General features: G+C 33.4%; 1 protein-coding gene across 1 annotated transcript in view; it reads right to left on the bottom strand.

Moving 5' to 3' along the window:
• Positions 1-21,965, bottom strand: part of LOC135128234 (ras association domain-containing protein 10-like) — a 63,731-nt gene that overhangs the window by 21,095 nt on the left and 20,671 nt on the right. Inside the window, exon 2 of the mRNA XM_064055134.1 lies at positions 19,562-19,584. The gene's annotated coding sequence lies outside the window, so the exon portion shown is untranslated. The remainder of the gene's footprint in view (positions 1-19,561; positions 19,585-21,965) is intronic.

Here is a 21,965-nt window from a genome sequence, read left to right as displayed (position 1 = left end):
GCATAGTAAATACTATTTAAATTTTATAAAATAACATATTCCTGTACTTGTGGTTTATGAATCCGCCTTGAGTTTTTACTTTAGGTATTCCAAATTTTCTTTTCAAACGGAACGTATTAGAACATTTAGTAGTAATTTAAGAGTTATGTCCTCCCATGGACCACTTTTCTTCCTACATTGTGACTGGTATTAGCATATGAGTAAATAGTTAAAATTCATTAAAACTTTTAAAAGCACAATATTTGAGGAAAACACTAAAATTTTAGCCTAGTTTGGTACTAGATCATAGTACACTAAAAATTTCGATGCGAAGAACAGTTCACACAATCAAAAAAGATTACCAGTAATTTATGAAATGAAACGAAATTATGGTGTAATCGGAAACGATCTCCATCATCAACACTTTTGCTTGAAATACTGTTGGCATTAGTGATCATTTGTCTTCCTTCAACACTTCTTGACATCTAAAATTGCATTCAGTCAACGACATGCGTTATTTAAATCAGAGGCGATTGATTAAGATCATTATCGCTCTAGACAGATATAAATACAGATCTTAATGTAGCATAAACTACTTCTTGCAACGGATATATTAATGAAGTTTTAGAAAATTTTGCTGCTGGCCGTACTTACGATAGTGTAGACAATTAATATAATTATATTCTACAACACAAATTACATAAAAACAGAAAATAAATTCTGAGCAAAATCACTTTTCAAATTCATTATAAAATCCACTTTTCATGTTTTAAATCTGTTAAGCAATCTTGTTAGTTCGTAACTCATTTAAGTCAAGCCGCATTACCGCTTTTGTTCGTTTTGCTGTAATAGTATTACAACATTTGATAAAATGGAAAAGTGCTGTTTCCTCGTTTAAGGTATTATCTGTATCACTTTCTCAAAAGAAGTTTTATTTTCTCCAGAGAGTGATCTTTCAAATCGATAAACTCCAGTTAAGCAAGACATTCATTATAATTTCACTATATTCATACCATTTAAGATTCAATTTAATAGTCAGTCATTGTTCCTTTTCTTCCATTCACACTAATAACACACTTGTTGCGTAATCTCGATGTACAATCTTTGCATTTCAAAAGAGGAGTGAAAGAAATTGCAATCAAGCGCTTAATGAATGAAATAAGTGTTTCATGCGTACACTGCAATGATCATGATTACTTACGTTACAACAAGTGTGGGTGTAAACACCTATACTTGTAAAATACGATTTTTGGACTACTTCGCGGGAGGTCTGTTTGAATATTTGCAATTTTTCTTCATTATCATCATCGGCTTGCACTTCTTAAAGACTAACCTTTAAATTTTTATTTTAATTTACATTAGTTTATGGGATTAGGAGGAGTGTCAAAGTTGCTTTTTCCCTCCGAGAAGGCATTGTTTCATCTTTAGGTTAGACAAAAAGGCGTGAAATGACTATGCCGACAGCCATTAATAGAAGACCAACCTCTAGAATAACCTACAATGGTGGCAATTAAAAGTGCAAGTTTCGCACTCTCTTTTTTCCATCTAGCCAAGTAAGTACCGGCGAAGGTTGATGCTCGTGTGAAGGAAAAATAGCCAAGATGCAAAGTGAATAACAAATCATCGAACGATTACAGACAAAAACAGCATTGAACATTTCGAGGCCACTACGTTTGAGACTTTACCCAGTAGCTAAAGACCAGGTGTGTGATCGCGTGCATCATCCTCAGGCTACAGTAGAAAAAAACCCACATTAAAATAAACACAACACATATTCGTCTTGAAGGAATACGAAAAAGCACAAGAACTTGCGGATCATCGACTTTCTTCACGTCAAACTGTCGTAAATTAACATAAGAAATGAATGAGGGGCCTTAAGCACTAGACCCAACAAAAACACCGCGCCAAATAACGAGCGACCACCAAATAACTGTAATTTATAAAAAAAAATAACACTGGGCACATCAAAAACGCCGTTTCACGATTTCATGAAACCATAAATTGTGTTCGAGCTTTGATTATACACTAACACACATCTTTAATGTTCATAGGAGAGAGTCGGCGTTTTCAAACAAGCCCACATAATCGGAGTACAAATTAAATTATAAATTTTCTTGGCAAATAAGAGATCCGTTTCTCGGGTGCACTTGTCACGTTTTTTACGAGGAACTTTTTAATATGATATACGAGTTTATTAGCTGCCAAGATCCACCTATTTTATCCCACAGCTTTTTAAATCATCGATTTTAATAGACAACTTTTGTACGGGATATTCGCAAAGCTCGCGATAAATCGTATATGGAGTGCAGTGAGCTACTAGCAGTGAGCGTAGTCCAACTCGAGTTGTTGCTAAATCAAGAAAAACAGTTCTACTAATTAAACAGAGTTGGGTGACGGATCAAAAACGGCCTCGTGTCTAAGGTGCTTTTGTGAAGTCAGCCGTGTTTACGTTTTCAGGATAATGAAATACAATTAAGTTATTAATCAAATTAGCCATAAATTGTCTTTCTTAATTAATGTCGGAGGCAACACATTAACTGGACGGCGTCAGTTGCACTATAGGAATACCGGGTTCGTGTAATCACATTTATCTCTTTTCACAGCAACTAATTTGTTTGATTTATAAGTTCTTCAAAGACTGAAATAAATGTTTCGGTCAAATAATTGGATCCTGCTATTTAATTTGTCAGATTTCTTACGGTTCTTCCAATAGGAACAAGGCGGACTGTGGCCATAAATAATTTAAACTGTTTTTGACTTTATGATTTAATACCTTTCCTTTTGGAAGATGATGTTGTGCCGTCTTGATTTTATCTCTAACAAATTTTATTGCATCGACAGATCCACGAGTATCATTAGTTGAGTTATGGGTTGTTTAAATAATCTGGTGTTGTTTTACATGTGTTCGTAAGTTAAAATGACATTTCTTTAAATTGTAAACACACAACTAATTTAACAAAAACGGAAAAAGTGTAATAAATTATTTCCTGTTTATGTCAAAGAAAACGGAACAAATTTATGGTGACGTGCATATTAATACAGAAATTGATTCTCTTATTAGTGGTGACTGGTTTTCTATATTTTTAATGAAGTCGACCACCTAGCATATACACATGTATTGAGAGCGATGAACTAGAACTTAGCACTGTATCCATTTATGTCTATTTCTTAATGTCTCTTTTTGCAATTCATCAAGGTCGGTTTTTTGACCAGTGACGTGAATGAAATGTCAAAAGCTGAGCCTTGGGGAGTTGAGCAATAATGCATAGGTGCAAATTACAAAAAAGACGTTAAGAATGGCTACAAGAACAAAAAACAAGAGAAAATGCAAAAAGTAGAGAAACACAATAATTAAAAGAAAAAATATTATAAAAAAAAATACTTGAAGTACTACTATTATGATAATAATAGATTGCTACCTTTTTAAAAAATCATTTCCGATCCCTTTGAGATTGTGTGATTGTAATTTTTCTTAAAGAAACAATAGCAACACGATAAAGACAGGAAATCTACAAAAAGCGTTCCCGCCCATTTTTGTGGTTTTATTGAGAGAAGTTTCCAGTAGCAGTGAGTTTGTGTAGTGAAATTAATTATATACAATATAATCTCGAATGATGGATCTTAATAAACGTTCGCGTGTAGGGGACGAACTTCCTGTTCCAAGATTATTAATAAGGTACAGACGTAGCAATGATTATATATCTCATTACGGTGGTAATCTCCTTAAGATACAAATATTCGTGTTTAAATATAGACGAAGAACAGCTGTACTTCAGTTTTAGAAATATATTTTTGATGATTAAAAGATGTTATTTCAAGTGGAAACACTTTTTAGAAGAGTAGTTGAAAGCATTAAGTGCGAATTAGTTTTAGTTCCATCAAATGATTTTTTGTTATATTAATCTTGCGTTTTGGTGGCAGTGCTTATTTTTTTTTATACTCGTATGTATAAATTATATTTTAATATCGACTTAAAATGAAATAAACACTCAAGTGTATCACAGCATTTTAATAGTAATTTAAAGGTCTGAGTTTGCGTCGTGATGCCGACGCCATAATATGTGCGTAATATTTACAGTATACTAACTAAATGAAGCTTTCCTCTTCAAGCTAAAAATAATGGCGTTCACAGAATTTCAGCATGTCTATTCGTTCTCAATTTATGTGGACCACTCTGTACATCAAAAAGAAAAACAACTACTAAAATTGGAGTCTCAAATTATGTCTACAGCTGGTAATATTGCAACTTAGTTAAAAGTTAAAATTTCATATGCAGGTTTTTTTTTAATTTTGTGTTTCAATTATTCCGTTTTTTGAGATTTTAATTATAGAACCATCAATTATGTTTTTAAAATTTAATTAGATTCTGAAAAAAGTCTATCTAAGATAGATTTCCTGCGTCAGATTTTCAATTTTAGATTCAGATATTAATAAAAAAAAATTGAAAATTTTTATCCAAGAATGAAAAAAAAGTAAAATCAGCTGCCATAAGATGCTTTACAAAAACAAAACAAAATTTCCTTGGTTTGTTTTTGTTATAGAGGTTTACTTTCTTGTAAGACGATAACTAAAATCTGGCTAATCATTCCCACCAAGAATTTGATAACGTTATCTCAAAAGATTCTATATAAAACGATTTAAATTTAAATTACATTTTCTGGCACAAACAAATTACACATTTTTGACTTGTTTAATGTTTCTAAAATTTTGTTTCTTGTCAAATAATGTCAATGTAAACAATTAAAAACGCAAGATGGCAATACAATTTTTTCCGTATTTAAATTGGAGCATCAACTTCTCAACCCATAAGTCGCTCCTGTCCATTTCATAAGAACAAGTGGCACTGCAGAACAAATATAAACAAATGTGTTTTTGTAAGATAATGCGTTCAAATCACAGACAGTGGCGGAGTATGGTGATTAACGTATCATACGTTAATGAATTCGGGAAAACAAGCTCTAGAAAAATTCTAAAAAATAATATATAGTGTCACTAAAAAAAGTTGGATGGAAAGTTTTACACAGTTGCTGGTGTTACTTATCTATATTTATTTTAATATACCGGGTGTTTGGAAAATGGCGGATTAACTCTTCAGTACGTTATGTACGGGGGTTTCAGGAGTCCGAAAAAAATAATAAAAAAAAAAAATTCTTGATGATGTAGATTACGAAAAAGACGTAATTTTATAAAAGTAAAATTGGTAACACTGGACACACCTAATGGGTGAATACCTCCGCCTTACTTTCTGATTTCTTAGTAACGATGGTGACTGAAACCCACCTTTTATTTTTTTTAGGACAATAACCATAACAACCAGTAGTCATTAATCGTTGTGCATTATTATTAATAAAGCAAGCTATTAGCTAGTAGCTACCAAGATTTTTGGCAAATGAGATACCCTCTACGATAAAACTAATTTTGTCAAATGACATACCCTCGGCGGTTTAATTGGGACTAGCCCCGCCCACCCACACTCTCGTTTCTTAGAAGGTATGTCATTTGCCAAAATCAGTTTTATCTTAGCAGCCACTAACCCCACCCACCGACCCTCTCTCTCTTACAAGGTATCATATTTGCCAAAATCGGTCTTATTTCAGAAGGTGCTAGCCCCGCCCACCCACCCTCTCTTTTCTTAGAGGGTATGTCATTTGCCAAAATCAGTTTTATCTATGCAGGTACTAGATAGGATCAGACTGATTTTGGCACATGAGGTACCCTGGAAGAAAAGAGAGGGTGGGTGGGTGGGGCTAGTACCTGTTGAAATAAGACCGATTTTTGTAAATGATATACAGTTTTATCTTAGCAGCTACTAGCCCCACTCTTTTCTTGTAAGGTATCTCATTCGCTAAAATCAGTTTTATGTTTGCAGCTACTAGCTAGGATAAGACTGATTTTGGCAAATGACATACTCTCTAAGAAAAGAGAGGGTGGGTGGGCGGGGCTAGTACCTCTTTTGGTAAGACTGATTTTGGCAAATGAGATCTTTCTAAGAAAATAGAGAGCGGGTGGGCGCGGCCAGTACCTGCTAAGATAAGACTGATTTGGCACATGAGGTACTCTCGAAGAAAAGAGAGGGTGGATGGGCGGGGCTAGTACCTATTGAAATAAGATCGATTTTGGCAAATGACATACATTCCAAGAAAAAAGAGGGCCTTTGGGTGGAACTAGTACCTGTTAAGACTGATTTTGACAAATGACGTATCCTCTAAGAAATTTAATTAAATTATCATTAGAAAAAATATTAGAGGCTCCAAAGCACTTTCAAATTCCTTCCAAACGGGAAGACCTAGAACCTCAAGATTGTTTTAAATTAAAAAAACGGGGTCCCAAAATTAACTCAAAAACAGTTCAGGTCACAATTTTCCAAAAACAGAACACCTAAGATCCCTAAAATTGTTTCAGTTAATTTGCAAAAAAATCTCTACGGGCTCCTAAAATAATACACCATGGGTCCCAAGAGTCTCCCGAATTAAAAAAAAAACGCTGTAGCACTCAAGACTTTTTCAAATTCATAAAAAATAAAATATTAAAAGCTCAAAATATTTTTTTTTAAGTTCATCTAGCAACGAATCATCAGATTCCTTTAAATTTAACCGAAAATAAAATACCAGGGGATCTTTGATTGTTAAGAGCGTAACGGAGAGTTAATCTGCCAGACACCCGGTGTAGCGGTTATCACAAATAACAGTGCGCAAAGTCTGTTTTTTCAGTTTTTTAAAGAAGCGTGATTTGCTGAATAGCCTTCGAATAATTTTTTTATTCTTATTTAGAAACAAAAAATGATTGGATGACCGACAAAACCGACGCGGTAATAGAAAGCCTGTATTACGGTGTATAAGCTGCCAAACGTCAATAAAACATGAGATCCATTAAATTATTTCCTACAGATACATAGCTGGAAGTTAATTATTAATGAAAAAATTTAAATTACTTATTAAAGTACAGAATTTAATACCTAAATTATCACCAACTATTTTAAAAAAGTGTTACATGAGCTGACGAATTATGACAAATTGTTCATTTTTTCGTAACGTTGGGTTATTCTTAATTATTACAGAAAGTGTCTCCTTTTTCGGTAAAAAAGGCATCGAATTTTGCAGCACAGCGTCAAATGAAAGTTGATTGTCAATTTGCCACACACAGCAGAGATCGATCATTGAATTACATCTCAGCGGCGAGGTTGCGAAATTGTAAATTTCCACTGATACTTTATAATGAAAGATATAGCCAATTACTTTAAAGAACATACGCATTATAAAGTTAGCCATAAAACGAATACAAAACCAACTAGCAATGCTTTCTATTTTGTGATTTAAGTATCTTCTTCCTGTTTGATTAATATCTTTCGCATTTACTTCCTGATTACATGCGCCATTCAAATTAGAATACTGTTTTGCAAAATTAAAAAAATTTTTGAAATTCAAAACTGTTGATGTCTTCAGGTATTTATTTTTCCTTGTAAAGACGCTGTTAATCATACAGTCCGAACCAAATATCGCTTCTCATATCGTTTAAAAATAAAAAATCTTTGTACCTTTCACTTATGGTCGTTGTGCAAAGAGACAGAAAATCGTCGAAACGGTTAATTTTCTTTTTTGATTTACCTGAAAAAGCTGCTGCCAATTACACGTTGTATACCGGACGAATGCAATTATGTACAGGAGTGACGAAAAAAGACAAAATTTTTACGAAACGTAAAGTACAATCCTGTGTGAACCAAATGATTCTGCAGCATCGTAACGAATAAAATCATATGTGGAAGTACTTGAAAGTAAACACATGTTATTACTGTAATACTGTAAAAGCCACCTATTACGTGCTGGTTTGCGATTGCAAGTCCAATTAAGACACCCCTACTCGGAGACTGGTCACTTAAGTGACTGCAGTTGCTGTTTTAGTCAACCATACTGAATAATGTCGCTTATCCAATGGGTTCATGATTGATCCTTACTCTTTTTCCAGCGTCGCGTGATCAAAGAAAAACTTTACCTTGAGTTATAAACATGATTGCAGTAGCCATCGTAAAATATATGGTTTTTTCAAGTGTCAATGTGTTGCAAGCGATGTTGTTTGTGATTACAAGTTGTTCCTAATAACTGCAAGACACTTGTGGCAATTTGGTTTTTTCGAGTTTGTTGTTTATTTTATTCATAACGTACCAAGATACGTGGAAATTGTCAGATCTTTGAGATATTGGTCAATTTGACTCATTAATGGCCACATGTTGGTAACTACAGAGTGATTAATTCAACCAAGTAAGGTAATGAGACCTGATTTAATTTGCTTGTCACACACTATGCCATATTCGATTTCTTTGTAGCTATTTGCATATTTGCCCAGTAGAATATTTATTTGCGTTTGAGGAATGACTAAGTGTCTAAGTGCTGGCTTGTTGTTTGTTTCCAGTTACTTTACTATCTACCGAAAAAGTTCCTTTTACTGCCTATTCAAATCACCTCGCTGAGGTGTTAACTGATAAATTATTAATACCTATTAAGTACCGAAGCCCCCAACACACAGTAAACATCCGTCCAATAGAATTTAAATCAATATAGTTAATCTTAACAGCGTCACAAGTGGCTGAGTACTGCATTACAGATGTTGCAGAGCAGATTTCCAAAAAGTCGTAACGTTCTTTCTGAAGCTGTATCGACAAAGTTCAATGATTGTGCGTAGGTTAAAAAATATATTAAACGTAATAAGGTAGTATTTGCAGGAAGTAAAGCAAATGGCTGTCGTATGTACCACAAGGCAACGATTAAAATAATGTAGCGTTTAGCGATTCCACTTGTTGCGCTCAACTTAAAAGGTACTTACCTCATATGTTTATCTCATATGGTAGCGGTCGGTGTTTTACTTTGAATAATAAATATTAATTTCAATTGCCAGAAGAACTTCACGGCGAATACTTTACAGTGATAATATATGCATTTTTTTTCAAGTCTTGTAAAATCGTTAAAAGCACCATACTTTATTCTGCGACGTCCAAATTAGCCCAACAATGTTGCAATCACCTCAGGATACCGATTTATTTGGGTCAAAATCGTGAGCATGCGTAAAATCTCCACGCCGGAATTGAAAAATGAGCAAAAAATTTGTGAAAACATCACGCAAGTTCCAAGTTGTGAATATCAACAACATTCTCATGAATATTTTCGCAAATTTTTCAGGTTATTGTTCCGACAGTGTGTCGTGAACCTTTACCTTATCCACCCACAATAAGGCCAAATTACATGATGTGACGCACACACGTGACCAACTTTCAATCTAATTTATTAAAAAACTAAACAAATTGCAAATTTTATGCTTGTCGTGGATGCCTACTCCTTCTTTGTTCGGAAAGACCGTTTATCCTATTTTCAGAAGATTGATAGTAATTGGGGGCATAAAAAATCGGCGCGTTTCTAGTGGTATTATTTGGGCGCCCATATACCTAGTGAAATTTTGCAGCTGCAAACGAGTTACCTGTTTGGCTAATTATTACATCCTTCTGAGAAGTAGCAGAGAAAACGGTGGGCTGATATGCAACATAATTGATTGAGAAGAAAGTGATGTTAGCGCAAAAAATTCGTGTTTTAAAAAGTGTAGTGCGTGGTATAATGACAGTATTTTTGATAACCGCAAGGTTATTAAGTGATATTAGATGTTAAATTTCAATCATGCGATGGTCTATTTCTCGCGCCAAAACCTAGCCCGTAAAGAAGACATTATCTGAAAAAATTCATTATAACTTATTATGGAAGAAACATTACAAAATGAATTGTAAGTCTGTCTTCCTTATCAGTAATTTATTATGTTCCGATATATCGCACAATCTGAAGCTTGAGGTTTACGATGTACGATAATGTGTACTCTTCGGTTTTCAGTTATCTCAGCTAAATTCTTGCGAGAGTAATAAAAATTTATCTTCCAAACCATTGTCATCTGGCAAAAAACACTTCGAAAATTTTCACAGTTACCATATACGTAATATATTATTGTAATCCCAGATAAGGAAATAAAAATTATGTTTGAGGTACCAAAATTTTTATTTATGCATTCTTGTGATCATGTACATCTTGCTTAACTGAAAATTCAGCATATTTCAAAACATTATCCTTATTGTCATAAAGTAAACACAATTTATGTGATTCTACAATTTTTCTATTGATTCGACAAGTTAAATGCCAACAAAAAGTTTAACTAAATTTATTCAAATATTTTATCACAAATAACATGGTCATACTTGCATTTTTTTCTTTATTATTTGAGAGAATAGACAAGAATATTTTTTACGCTAATAATAAATAACAGTTTCGTTCTGCGGATTAGTGTTAGTATCAAATGGATTGAGCAGAATAGTGTGATTGAGGTTATTTTACATGTACTGAAGGATCATAATCCTTTGTATGTCATCATCAAAAATTGCATATCCAGCATTTTCGAGTTTAGTTTTTACTTTACACCACTTTGTAATCACCTCATCAACATTTTTGCAAGGACACGTATATAAACTTGGATTTCTGCAGTGTAGTACTTGTTAAGATAAAATTGATTTTGGTAAATGACGGAACAATATTAAAAGTAATCAATGGAATGAAGAGGGGGTGGGTGAGCGGGGCTATTGCGTGCTTATAAAAGTTTCTGCAGGAAAAAGTTAAGCTTAACCCCGCCCACCCACCCGTTCTCTCATTTTTTGTCATCAGAAATAAGAAATAAATATTATAGCAAAGAAGTAGTATAACAAAAAATTACGATTAACGTTTTTTTTAACAGCCTACGTACTATTAGTTCCGATTCTCACTTTACAAAAAAAGATATAATTCACCCCGCCCACCCTCCCCGCCTCAATTTTAGTAATTCATTTTGTCTAGTCCGAATGAAAGGTGGATCTCAATTGAAGAGAGATAAAATCGTTAGACTGAGAACAACGCGTGTGGACGGGGCTAGTACTTGCGAAGATAAGATTGATTGTGGTAAATGACATATCTTCTAAGAAAAAAAAAGGGTGGGTGGGTGGGGCTAAAACTTGCTAAGATAGGACTGAACAATATTAAGAGTAGTCACTGGAATGAGGAAGGGGTGGGTGGGCGGGGCTATTGCTTGCTCATAAAACTAGAAAAAAGCTAAATTTAACCCCGCCCACCTCCTTTCTCCATTTCACTTAATTTATTTAGTGTAAAATGGAAATTGAAAAATAACAGTATTGTATTTCCAAAATTTTCTGGGAAAATGCAGTGAGCCGTTCCTGATTTAATCAATAATAAAAATTGACTCATTCATTAATTTTTTGAGCCACCAGTTTAAGCAAATCTAAAAAATATGAATGCAGTGACAATCACAAGTAAAAACTCATCACGTGTTGCACATTTTGGGTAGAATTTATTCGCCAAAATTTTGAAATTACGTCATCAATTTTTTGGGGCGAATAAACTGATATACATATTTTGATTAACAATTAACCATGCTTACAATAACTTTAAAACGTCTGTAAGATTTCAAAGTATTGATTTTTGCAATTCTTGATTTATTCAATAAAATAAATTGACTGATTCATTTTTTTTTAGTCAGCCTGTGTAAGGAAATCTAAAAAATATTAATGCAGTGATAAATTACAAGCATAGACATCATATTTTGTACATTTAAGGATTTATTCAGCAATATTTTGAGGTGACGTCATCAATTTTTTCTATGGGGAATGAGCAAATACATTTTGACCAAAAATTTACCATGCTTATGATACCTTTAAAACATCTCCATGATTTCAAAGCATTCTGTTTTGCAATTCCTGATTAAATAAAAAAAATAAATAATGCAATAATTTTTTTTTAGTCACCCCGTACAATCAAATTCAAAAGATATGAATGCAATGATATAGCATCATATTTTAGACATTTTAGATAGGATTTATTCGGCAAAATTTTGAGTTGATGTCATCAATTTTTTGGAAGGGATCGGCAAATATATTTTGCTTAAAAATTTGTCATGCTTATCATAACTTTAAAACACCTGTAAAATTTCAAAGCATTTGGTTTTGCAGATTCAAAATTAAATTGCAAAATGTTGTTTTATAATTTTGATTTTTTTTCCAAAAATCTGGACGTTTCGTATAAAAACTTAAACGGCATCATAAACTATATGTATAGGACTATGTTATTTTATACAATTTAAAACCCATTTACTATGTACAATTTTGAAGTGACGTCATCACATTATTGGTGGGGAATAATTAGACAAATTTTGAGTAGCATTTTACCATCTACATGGTATTCCTAACATAAATACAAAATTTGACAACAATTAGCCCATTATTTTCGGAGATTATATGTCTAATAAAAATCCGGGACGGCAGACAGACGGACAGACGGACAGACGGACAGTCGGACAGACGGACAAACGGACAGACGGACAAACGGACAGACGGACAGATGGACTTGATTACAATACTTCCCGAGCGTAAGCGAAAATTGAGTTGTCAAAAGTAGAAAGACGTTTTCCGGGTTTCAACCATTTGAGAAACAAGAAAAATCTACGGTTTAGAGACTTCTGTCGAAGCACTGGAGGTACAGATCCTATTCGTGCTTCTTATCTTTTTTTTCCTGAAGATGGTGAACGAAATCACTTTCAAGATCGAAGGGTCTAAAACCGGAAAACGTCTTTTTTTCAAAAAATTGTAAAATTTGATTTTGCGAATTTAATTTTTTATAAGAACTCCTGTATGTTAATATAAAGATAAAGGGTGTTCAGTTTAAAAAGTAATCAAGTTGGCGTTGCTTGTTTGATACATGAAAACATAGCGAAAAACTCATGGCTCTTATTGATTCGTACTGTTTTGTATAACATCTATCATCGATTAAATTTTAGGTTAATTGTAGACATACTTCACAATGTGTATAAAAAATCCATAAAAAAACTTGATTACTTTTTCAACTGAACACTAATAGTATCTATGAATAATGTATCGTATGGTTAAAATAAATGCAAAGAAGCGTGTTTCAAAAGAGTTTTTCCTTTACAAAATTTTGTGATTACGTCATCAATTTTTTTGGGGGCACAAACAGATACACTTGGATTAAAAATCCTACCATGCTTACAAAAACTTTAGAAAGTCTATATGATTTCAAAGCATTCGGTTTGTTATACAATTTTGATTTTTTTTTTTTTCCAAAAATCAGTATGTCTTGGGTAAAAACTCAACACGGATTCATAAACTACACGTGTAGAAATATCCTATTTTATACATTTTAAAACTCATTTACTATGTACAATTTTAACGTCATCATATTTTTGCTAGGGATAATTGTTTGGATTTCCATGATATTAGGTCTGGGGATTATCTGTCTAATAGAAATCGACACAGACGGCAGGCAGACAGATAAACGAAACTGGGACATCTATTTTTTCGTACTTTGAGGGTCATAATCCATCGAGAAAATATGAAAGTAGCCAGTCGATTACAATACTTCCTTACCCTATTCTCGGCAAGTAAAAAGGATGCTGTGCATAACATGAGTTAGGAGAATTAAGAATCTGAACTCAAACGTACAGCTGAGACTCTAGACGTTCCCTATGAACGTGTTGTTAATATCATACATAACCTATTGTCTGTTTCCAAAATTAAAAAAAATCTGATAAGAAAATTGTCATTGAATAAAACAGTAGTAACTACTTTCTGACCAAAACAAAGATTTTTTCACAGGGTTAAATTCCTTTGCGCTAAGTATATACAATTAAACGTTGATTAGTTGAGTAAATACAAATTTGTATTGAAATAAAATACCCTTTTCTGTCTTGGGAACTTATTAGTATCTCCTCCAACGTAATATTACAAAGATCGCAAAGGAAACTGACCCTGTGTTTTATTTTTATGATCGGATTCTTGTTCCTCAAGCCTAACATGGATGGAATAGTGATTACTATTGCGCAAGCCATACTTAACAAAATCACCTTCGTCACTTTTGTTAACATTACACTCAGTGGGAGGATTTTGCTACCTGTATTTACAAGTTCAAACTTGTGCAACTATTGTCTTCATAAATTGCCGAGCAAATACATGAGTGTGCACCTAACGACAATCAGAGATGTGAGGTAACGTACACGTTCGTGTTCCACTTCATACAACATAATTTGTAATCGAATCATCTTTGGAACTGAGTTGTAAGTCTTCGCTGGAATCTTTTTTTAAAAATGGTATTAATTGCTTCTACATTTGTCATTTTTTGACATTTATCAGTGTGGATCACCATCGATGTTTTTTGATCTCCCCTCGTACTAATAAGTACACTGGAAATATTATAAAACTTTTTGGAATTAATTTGATCCACTTATGCCAAATTTTGTACACTGTATTATATCAAACTCGCTCCAAGTTATGTCTTTACATTTTTAATTCTAGAATTCAGAATTGTGTATGTTTGGGTTCTATCAAAATCCTGCGATAGTGAAAGAGCAGAATTATGGAAAGTAGAAAGACTTGTTACCTACATAATTTTTCAGGAAATAAAATTACACTGGACACTCACCTAATAACCATAATCATCTTATTATTATACAAGTGGATATTAATTGCGAGATCATAAATGTCAATAAAAGGATGGTGTAAAAGAGTGAAACCATCGGTCACGAATTCAAATCCGTTTCGCTCACCAGACGTGTAATTTTTGTCTAGTGCAAGAATTTTACCGTGATTTTACTATGGCAATTCGTGAAAAATTCGCATGCAAGTGCAAATTACACCCACACAACGATTAGACCTATGAGTTACGAGCGATCAGTGCGATAATGCACCTGACATATAAAACTTATAAAATTTTGCAATAGTATAATCGCAGTTATTACGATAATTACAGCGTGACAGCAGAAATGTAAATACATTCTAAAAGAATCGAAATCGAAAAAAGGCAACGGCATGCACGTAACGCAAAGGTCACGTCTAAAAATGGCCCGATTTAGTAACATTCCATGTGCAATGATGACGTTATTGTGTGAAATCAAAACGTTACATCTGATAAAGATCGTAGATTTTCTGTGTTCCGTGATGCCTCCCAGCTATCTCAACTACATCGTAGGCGGCCAAGCGCGAGAGGCACGTGCCCGTGAACCAAGAAAAAACCGAACAACCGAAGAGGAGAGTTATAAATCTAGACGCTTTCTTTTGTTGTAACAATGGCGTTAACTAACGTCGTTAATTATTTACGAGGCCGCTGCGATACGGTTACGGTTACCTCGCGTAACGTCCGCTTAAGCCACAACCAATAGACCGGAAACGAAATTTTCAATTAAGCTCAAAAGCATTACCACGCTGACTTATCAAATCTGTAATTATCCTTCAGTGTGATTATTATTCCAGTAATTTAGAAAATTAGACGGTGCTGCGTTTACGCAAATTATATGCGGTTTGCTAAATTAAACAACACAATTAGTCGAGACACGGAAAAAGATCGCAGAATAAGATCAACGAACTGTCTTCCATGATGCAAATTCATCTAAATTGGTATTTTACATTTCATATGTAAAGCATTCTGCATATGATCAAACTGAGAAGTCCCGTTGGTTATTGGTCGTTTTCGCCCCTTGCTACGTAGAAACTTGTGAGAAAACTTCTTCTACGACATTCTATGTTAAAGTTCACAACTCATAATCTTGGACTTTTATCGCTGAATGTTAGTGTAGCGAAACGAAGACAATGGATTTGGAAGAAAAATATGAATTGAGAAAAGAAAAGAAATTTAAATAGCTCTACTGTTTCAAGTGATTTATTCCAGCAACTGGCAATTTAGTAATCGCTTTACGCAACTAAGCTTGACTAGTTGTTATTTTGTGTATCTGTTTTTTGTCACGAATGTGGGTATTATTTGCGGAGCCGAAGCGAATAATCACGTGAATAACAAAAAGTAACTTCAGTGAGGAGATACACATTGGAGTTTTTCTGAAATCAGTAGAATTTATGGTAAAAATCTGAAGTCTTGTGTATGAAGTAGATTCATTAGATATCATTTTTGTTTTTCCGTACGTTTGGTTGTATTTTGTACAATATAACAAGTCTTGTTAATTTAAAATTGTATTGAATATATTGTTACGAAATAAACCCATACGGCGATGATGGATGAATCATCGTCGGTGACGGCGGTAGGGCGGCGTTCGCTAAAAAGAAGCCTGGAAGTGCAGGTCGCGGTGGGTTTTCCAGAAAGACCTCGATCGCAGAACATATAGAAGGAAGTATGGGTTTAAATAGGGGCCACCTTGGAGAACGAGTCTCAGTCTCAGCCAACGAGTGAAGTCCAGCAATGGCAGAAGTAGTCGCTGTGTAATTAATCGTGTAAATTTGAGTTACTAAGAAATAATTTGTTGAGTTTAAATACCCGTTCAACGTAACAATATGTATAAATTCTCACATTTTACGACGGTTTTAAATGCAATACTTCTCTCTCAGAGCATAAAATAATTGAGTTCTTATTTCAGCGACTTTCCTTTCCTCTGTAACTGTATTCATTTTATTAGTTGATTTTATATAGTTTGTAAAAAGAGTGAAACACGGCTTTCATTTACAGTTTATTCTGAGTACCCATCGCATCACATCAGAGACAAGAAGACGATTTTAGATTCTTGAATGCTCCTACAAAATTACTGATAGCTTTTACTTCCCGAGCGTAAGCTACCGGACCGATTGTTCTCAAATTTTATACATATTGGTATAACGCTGATCATCCCCACCAGTAATTTGAAGACGTCACCTCAAAATTTTGCATATTAAAGACTATTCAAATTTTATAAAATAACATATTCCTGTAGAGAATAAGGAAGTAATGTAAAACACAATTTAGTTTATGAATGTAGCCCTAGATTTTTTGCAAAAAATCAAAATTGTTCGTGACTGGTATTATCTATCTTATTTATTTATATTTATGCAAATTTAAATTATGCAAAGACAATTTTCTGGTTTGATTAAAGAAAATTTTGAACGAAAACTCTTTGATATAATATTTTAAACCAAACAGCAGAGTGATGTTTTAATAATAATGAATATTTATTTGATAAATCGAAAAATCTGACAAATTTTACAATTTGAAAAGGACACAGGACGAAACTTCGGAATGGAATGCATAAAAATTAATATAACGTTGGTGTTTTTTCAAATGATGAAACATGTTCTTGTTTATTTGATTGTTTTTTAATTTTTTTAACGTCTTTGTTGATTCTTTCTTTTCTCATTGGAAAACCGAATACTTTGAATCCTTGCAACCGTTTCAAGACTATCGTAAGCCTAGTACAAGGTTAATAAAATTTTGGCGAATAAATACACCTACCCTGGGGGTTTATCCATGTTAATTTCTTACTTTAGACACCCAGATTTTTGGAAAACCTTAAAATTGTGTAATAATATTTAACTCCTGTATTTGTGGTTTATGAGTTATGTTCATTTTTTCCCTTGACATCCAGATTTTTGAAAAAAAAAACAAAACGGTATAGCAACATTTTACGATTTAACTTTGAAATTGCAAAACTGAATGCCCTGGAATCTTATTAACGTTTTAAGGTAATCAAAAACATGGTAAGCTGTTCATCAAAATTTTATTAATAAAAAAAATCGGTTTGTCTTGATTAGGATTATGGTTTAAATATTTCAGATAATCCTAACATGGGAACTTGAAATTACTGGACGTATGGCTTTTGTTAAACACTTTTTATTTTTATTACATATGTATAACGTAAAATATACTTTGAAAATATTACAGTGAATTTGTAGTTATAGTAAAATAGTACGTACAGTCTTAATCTACCATACTCCAAATTTACCACTTTCTAATATAATAATCGACACGATAACACTCATTTTTCCGGACGACTTAAATAAAATTGAATTCGTTGCTATAAATTAGGAAAGTTAGCCGAGAATGCTAACAATTATTTGAACTGATCACTCAAACCGTCCGTTTTTGTTAAAAACTCTACCAATGACTGTATCACTAATTTTCCACTAATACATCCCTTAAGATCGTTCGAAATATTTTGAATTAATTAATGGGATATTTTGATTTTAATAAAGACATTATTATTATATAAATTGTACTACTAACAACTGTTTACTATGATAATGGCTTTTGAAATACATTACTGTACCAGGATGAAGATTTTCAAGCGAAGCTGTTTTTACGATATTTCTGTCATATTTTTTTGGTTTTAACTGTATATCCAATGATATATGATTATTCATTAATAGAAACTTTGTTTCCTGTAGGATATTCCACCTAAATATTGATTTAAGTACTTAGCTTAAACTAAAAAAGAGATTTTAACGACTTGAAAATTTTTATTTATATGCAATAACTGATTCCGTTTTGAGTTGACTCACTAGAGAAGTTGTAAATATATTTTCTTATGAAGCTCTCAAAGCAAAACTATATATTGTGAATTAATTTAATTATCTCAGTTTTCTAGTCACATATCTTGCATTATTTGAAAATGAGGATTGTTTTTAGATATAATCCTTTATTACTGGCCATTACAGCGAAAATGGTTTTACAGTGCTTCGTGTTTTTAAAATCTAGCGAGACAGAATTTATGTTAGACGCATTTTTCTAACTGTTGATGTTTAACTGATGGCTTTGAATGAAATTAGCCGTTTTATAACTTTACATACACATTTCTTTAATTCCTGTTCTTTGTGTTTTACAAGCATCCATAAACATCATCGTAGATTAATTTTAACACCGTTAGGAGTTATAAAAACCGTTAACTGTTTTATTTTAGTGTTATTTCTGATATGATTTGCTTTTTCGAACGTGTTTGGATTTTGGGTTTGTGGTTAGACACATGTTCTACAAAATTCCCACTACGAAATCGTCTATTTGGTTCATAAATAACCCAACCGGCCCACTAAATTGTGATCTGACTGCAGTTTAGCACAGTTTTCTTTTACTAGCCTTTTTTTCAGAGGTATCTACTTAGCCATAAAATATTATATGTAATGTATAAGTGAGTAGCAACATTTTTATGGTCCTATCCTAAACATCTTTCGTGATTTACGATTCGGAGAAAATATATTCACATTTTTAGCATAATTTAGCAAAACGTTACCAAAAAACAAACAGAAGGTGTTAAAATTTTAAAGAATGGCGATGTATTTTCTTCGATCCATCTCCTTATTGAGAAGAAAGTTGGTATTATTACAGTGTATACTGTGTAATTTACTACTTAAGCGCTATTAGAAATTATGTGACGCAAATGTCGACTAATTTATATGCCGATCACCATAAACAATGCTCTGCACGCCTCCTCTCATTACCTATGAGTTCATATGTTTAGAAAAACCCGGTGTGCTTGTCTCATATAAGCACAACGGTTTAGAAAAAGATGCACCATACAGTGTACTGAAAAAGGGTACAAAATCACTTTCGAATAGAGAGGAGGGCTGTAAGAACAAATGTCAGCTGTACCGAAGGTGCCATTCACCGATCACGAATTTTCAGTAATGTTTTCTATTTTGTAATCGACTGTTTCATTGACATCGTCTAACCCTGGAATTAAATTAATTACCGCATTTACAGGCTACGATAGATGCCGTTATTATGTAAATAGAGAAAAAAAAAAAAGGTTTACTTACCGAGTTGTGGTAGCTCTTCCAACCTGCAACAAGGAAAGATTAAGTTTCATAGTCTGGATCAAAATGAATCAAAGGTTGTTAAACATTTTTAATTAGCAATAATTCAAACGTAATTGCGTTTTTTCGAACACTGCATGGGCAATAAACATAAATAACAAGAGATATTAACATTTATTGATCAATAAATAGCTTAAAAGGGTCGCTTCTGAATGAATAAGAGGAGATAAGTAAAATTTCGTGTTGACCTTCCTGAAATTTTAATGTCGTGGTTAACGTCTCCATTGTTTCGTCTCCGTGCGTTGAAATATGTAAGAAATCTTTCTTGGTCATAAAACATTTTTATAGACTAACTAAAATTCCAACTGTCGCAGTCACCATGTCATCGTTTTATCACTTGAAAAGCTTACTTACAAATTTATAGTGTTGTTTCCAAGAGTGAATAAAGTACGTGCTTGCACGCATCGATTCAGAAGTCGGATTTCCGGAGGTTTCTCAACGCATCAAGAAAAAAACGCGCAATTAGTATTCAGAATCCGATTTCTCCGGCTGACTCATATTTGCCAAGCATGATTTTATTTATTGATGTCATAAATGGCACACATGTGAAACATTGTAATTGATTTATCAAGTCGATTATCGATAAATTATCTCAACGGTAGCGCTTGCTGGTGCTACAATTTAATGGTTCCGTTAATGTGCGTATTTACTGTTTACAAGGACCCCATTGCCGCCCCCGCCTATGTAATTGAATGTTTTTACTATCATTTGTAAGGTGATCGTGACGAACGAGATTTATGACGATTATTAAAAACCGCACCTGTGCATGAAATAGCTTACAACGTTTTAATAAAATCAATGCGTACTCGGCACTCGTATTATATTGATATACACATAAAATTTCCTTTCACTGACACTTTGGGTCAAAAACTTTGCCGTTAAGCAGTGGCGGAACGGAAGGGGCGAAGGGAAACTGCTTTAGAGCTAATTATGCTATGTCGCAATTTAAATCATGATGTATTGCTAAGATCCATCGACACCGCAATTTATTCTGAAAATATTCGCGCCATTTCGATCACACAGCAGAGTTAAATAGTTTACAATGTGATGTTTCGTGCTGTAGTAGAGAGAAAATTTGTCTCTGGTGGTGAAAGGAAATTTTGTTGTTTTCTTATTATTGATCTTGTTTTTCATGCGTTTATCTCAGTTATGAGAATTAAACCAATTGATTCTCATATAAATGTCCTTCGTGTAGTCAATGATTTTTTAAAAGGTTTAACAATCCACAATTTTAATGAAAAAATTGCTGTATATTTTGAGTCCAAAAATAGCAGTGATTTGTTTTTATTTAGATAATTACTAATTAAAAAACCGTCTGTACATAAAATCTCATCACTATGTGGCGTAACTGTCACAAGCAATATACCAGGTGTCTGGAAAATGGCGGGTTAATTCTTCGCTAAGCTCTTAACAACCAACTGGAGAGTCTGGGAAAAATAGTAAAAAAAATCTCACATTTTGGTGGAGTTATAATGATTTTAAAATTGGTTGTTTTGCTACGTTTAACAACTAAACAAGACATTCATTATCACAATAAATAGTAATAAAACTTTTAGTTAATATTTCTGTCGCTCATGACCATGTTTAATTACCATTTCAGTTAGAATGTATAAAGATATGGTTGTGGTGTTTTTGTAATAATTTGATAAAATTCCATTTGACAACAATGTTTACCTGATATAAAGCGAAGGTAGCTACAAATAAGCAAAAATTGAGTAAGCAGTTAAAAATGTCTTGGTTACCAGTAGTGTATTATTTTGGGAGCCCATGGAGATTTTTTTTTTGTAAATTATTTAAAACAATTTTGGGGATTTTGGTGTTCTGTTTGGTGTTTGCTAAGATAAAACTGATTTTGGCAATGGCATACCTTCTAAGAAAAGAGAGGGTGGGTGGGTGGGGCTAGTTGCTGCTAAGATAAAACTGATTTTGGCAAATGACATACTCTCTAAGAAAAGAGAGGGTGGGTGGGCGGGCGCTTTCTATTTTCTTAGAGAGTTGTCATTTGCCAAAATCAGTCTTATCCTAGCAGGTACTAGTCCCGCCCACCCACCCTCTCTTTTCTTAAAAGGTATCTTATTTGCCAAAATCGGTCTTATCTTGGCAGCTACTAGCCCCGCCCACCCACCCTCTCTTTTCTTAGAAGGTATGCCATTGCCAAAATCAGTTTTATCTTAGCAACCACTAGCACCACCCGCCCACCCTCTCTTTTCGTACAAGGTATCTTATTTGCCAAAATCTGATGACTAATTTTTACAAAAAGATTATCAAAATTTCGAAACATTACGAGCTGACTTATATGCACAAGACACGAATTTTGAACATCTTCTCTAGTGTTTAGTTGGTTATG

This window comes from Zophobas morio, unplaced genomic scaffold (assembly GCF_036711695.1).
Source record: "Zophobas morio isolate AGI-343-1 ecotype UQ-CSIRO unplaced genomic scaffold, CSIRO_AGI_Zmor_V1 ptg000002l, whole genome shotgun sequence".
Classification (NCBI taxonomy): domain Eukaryota; kingdom Metazoa; phylum Arthropoda; class Insecta; order Coleoptera; family Tenebrionidae; genus Zophobas; species Zophobas morio.
This window is presented reverse-complemented; position numbering and strand designations above follow the sequence as displayed.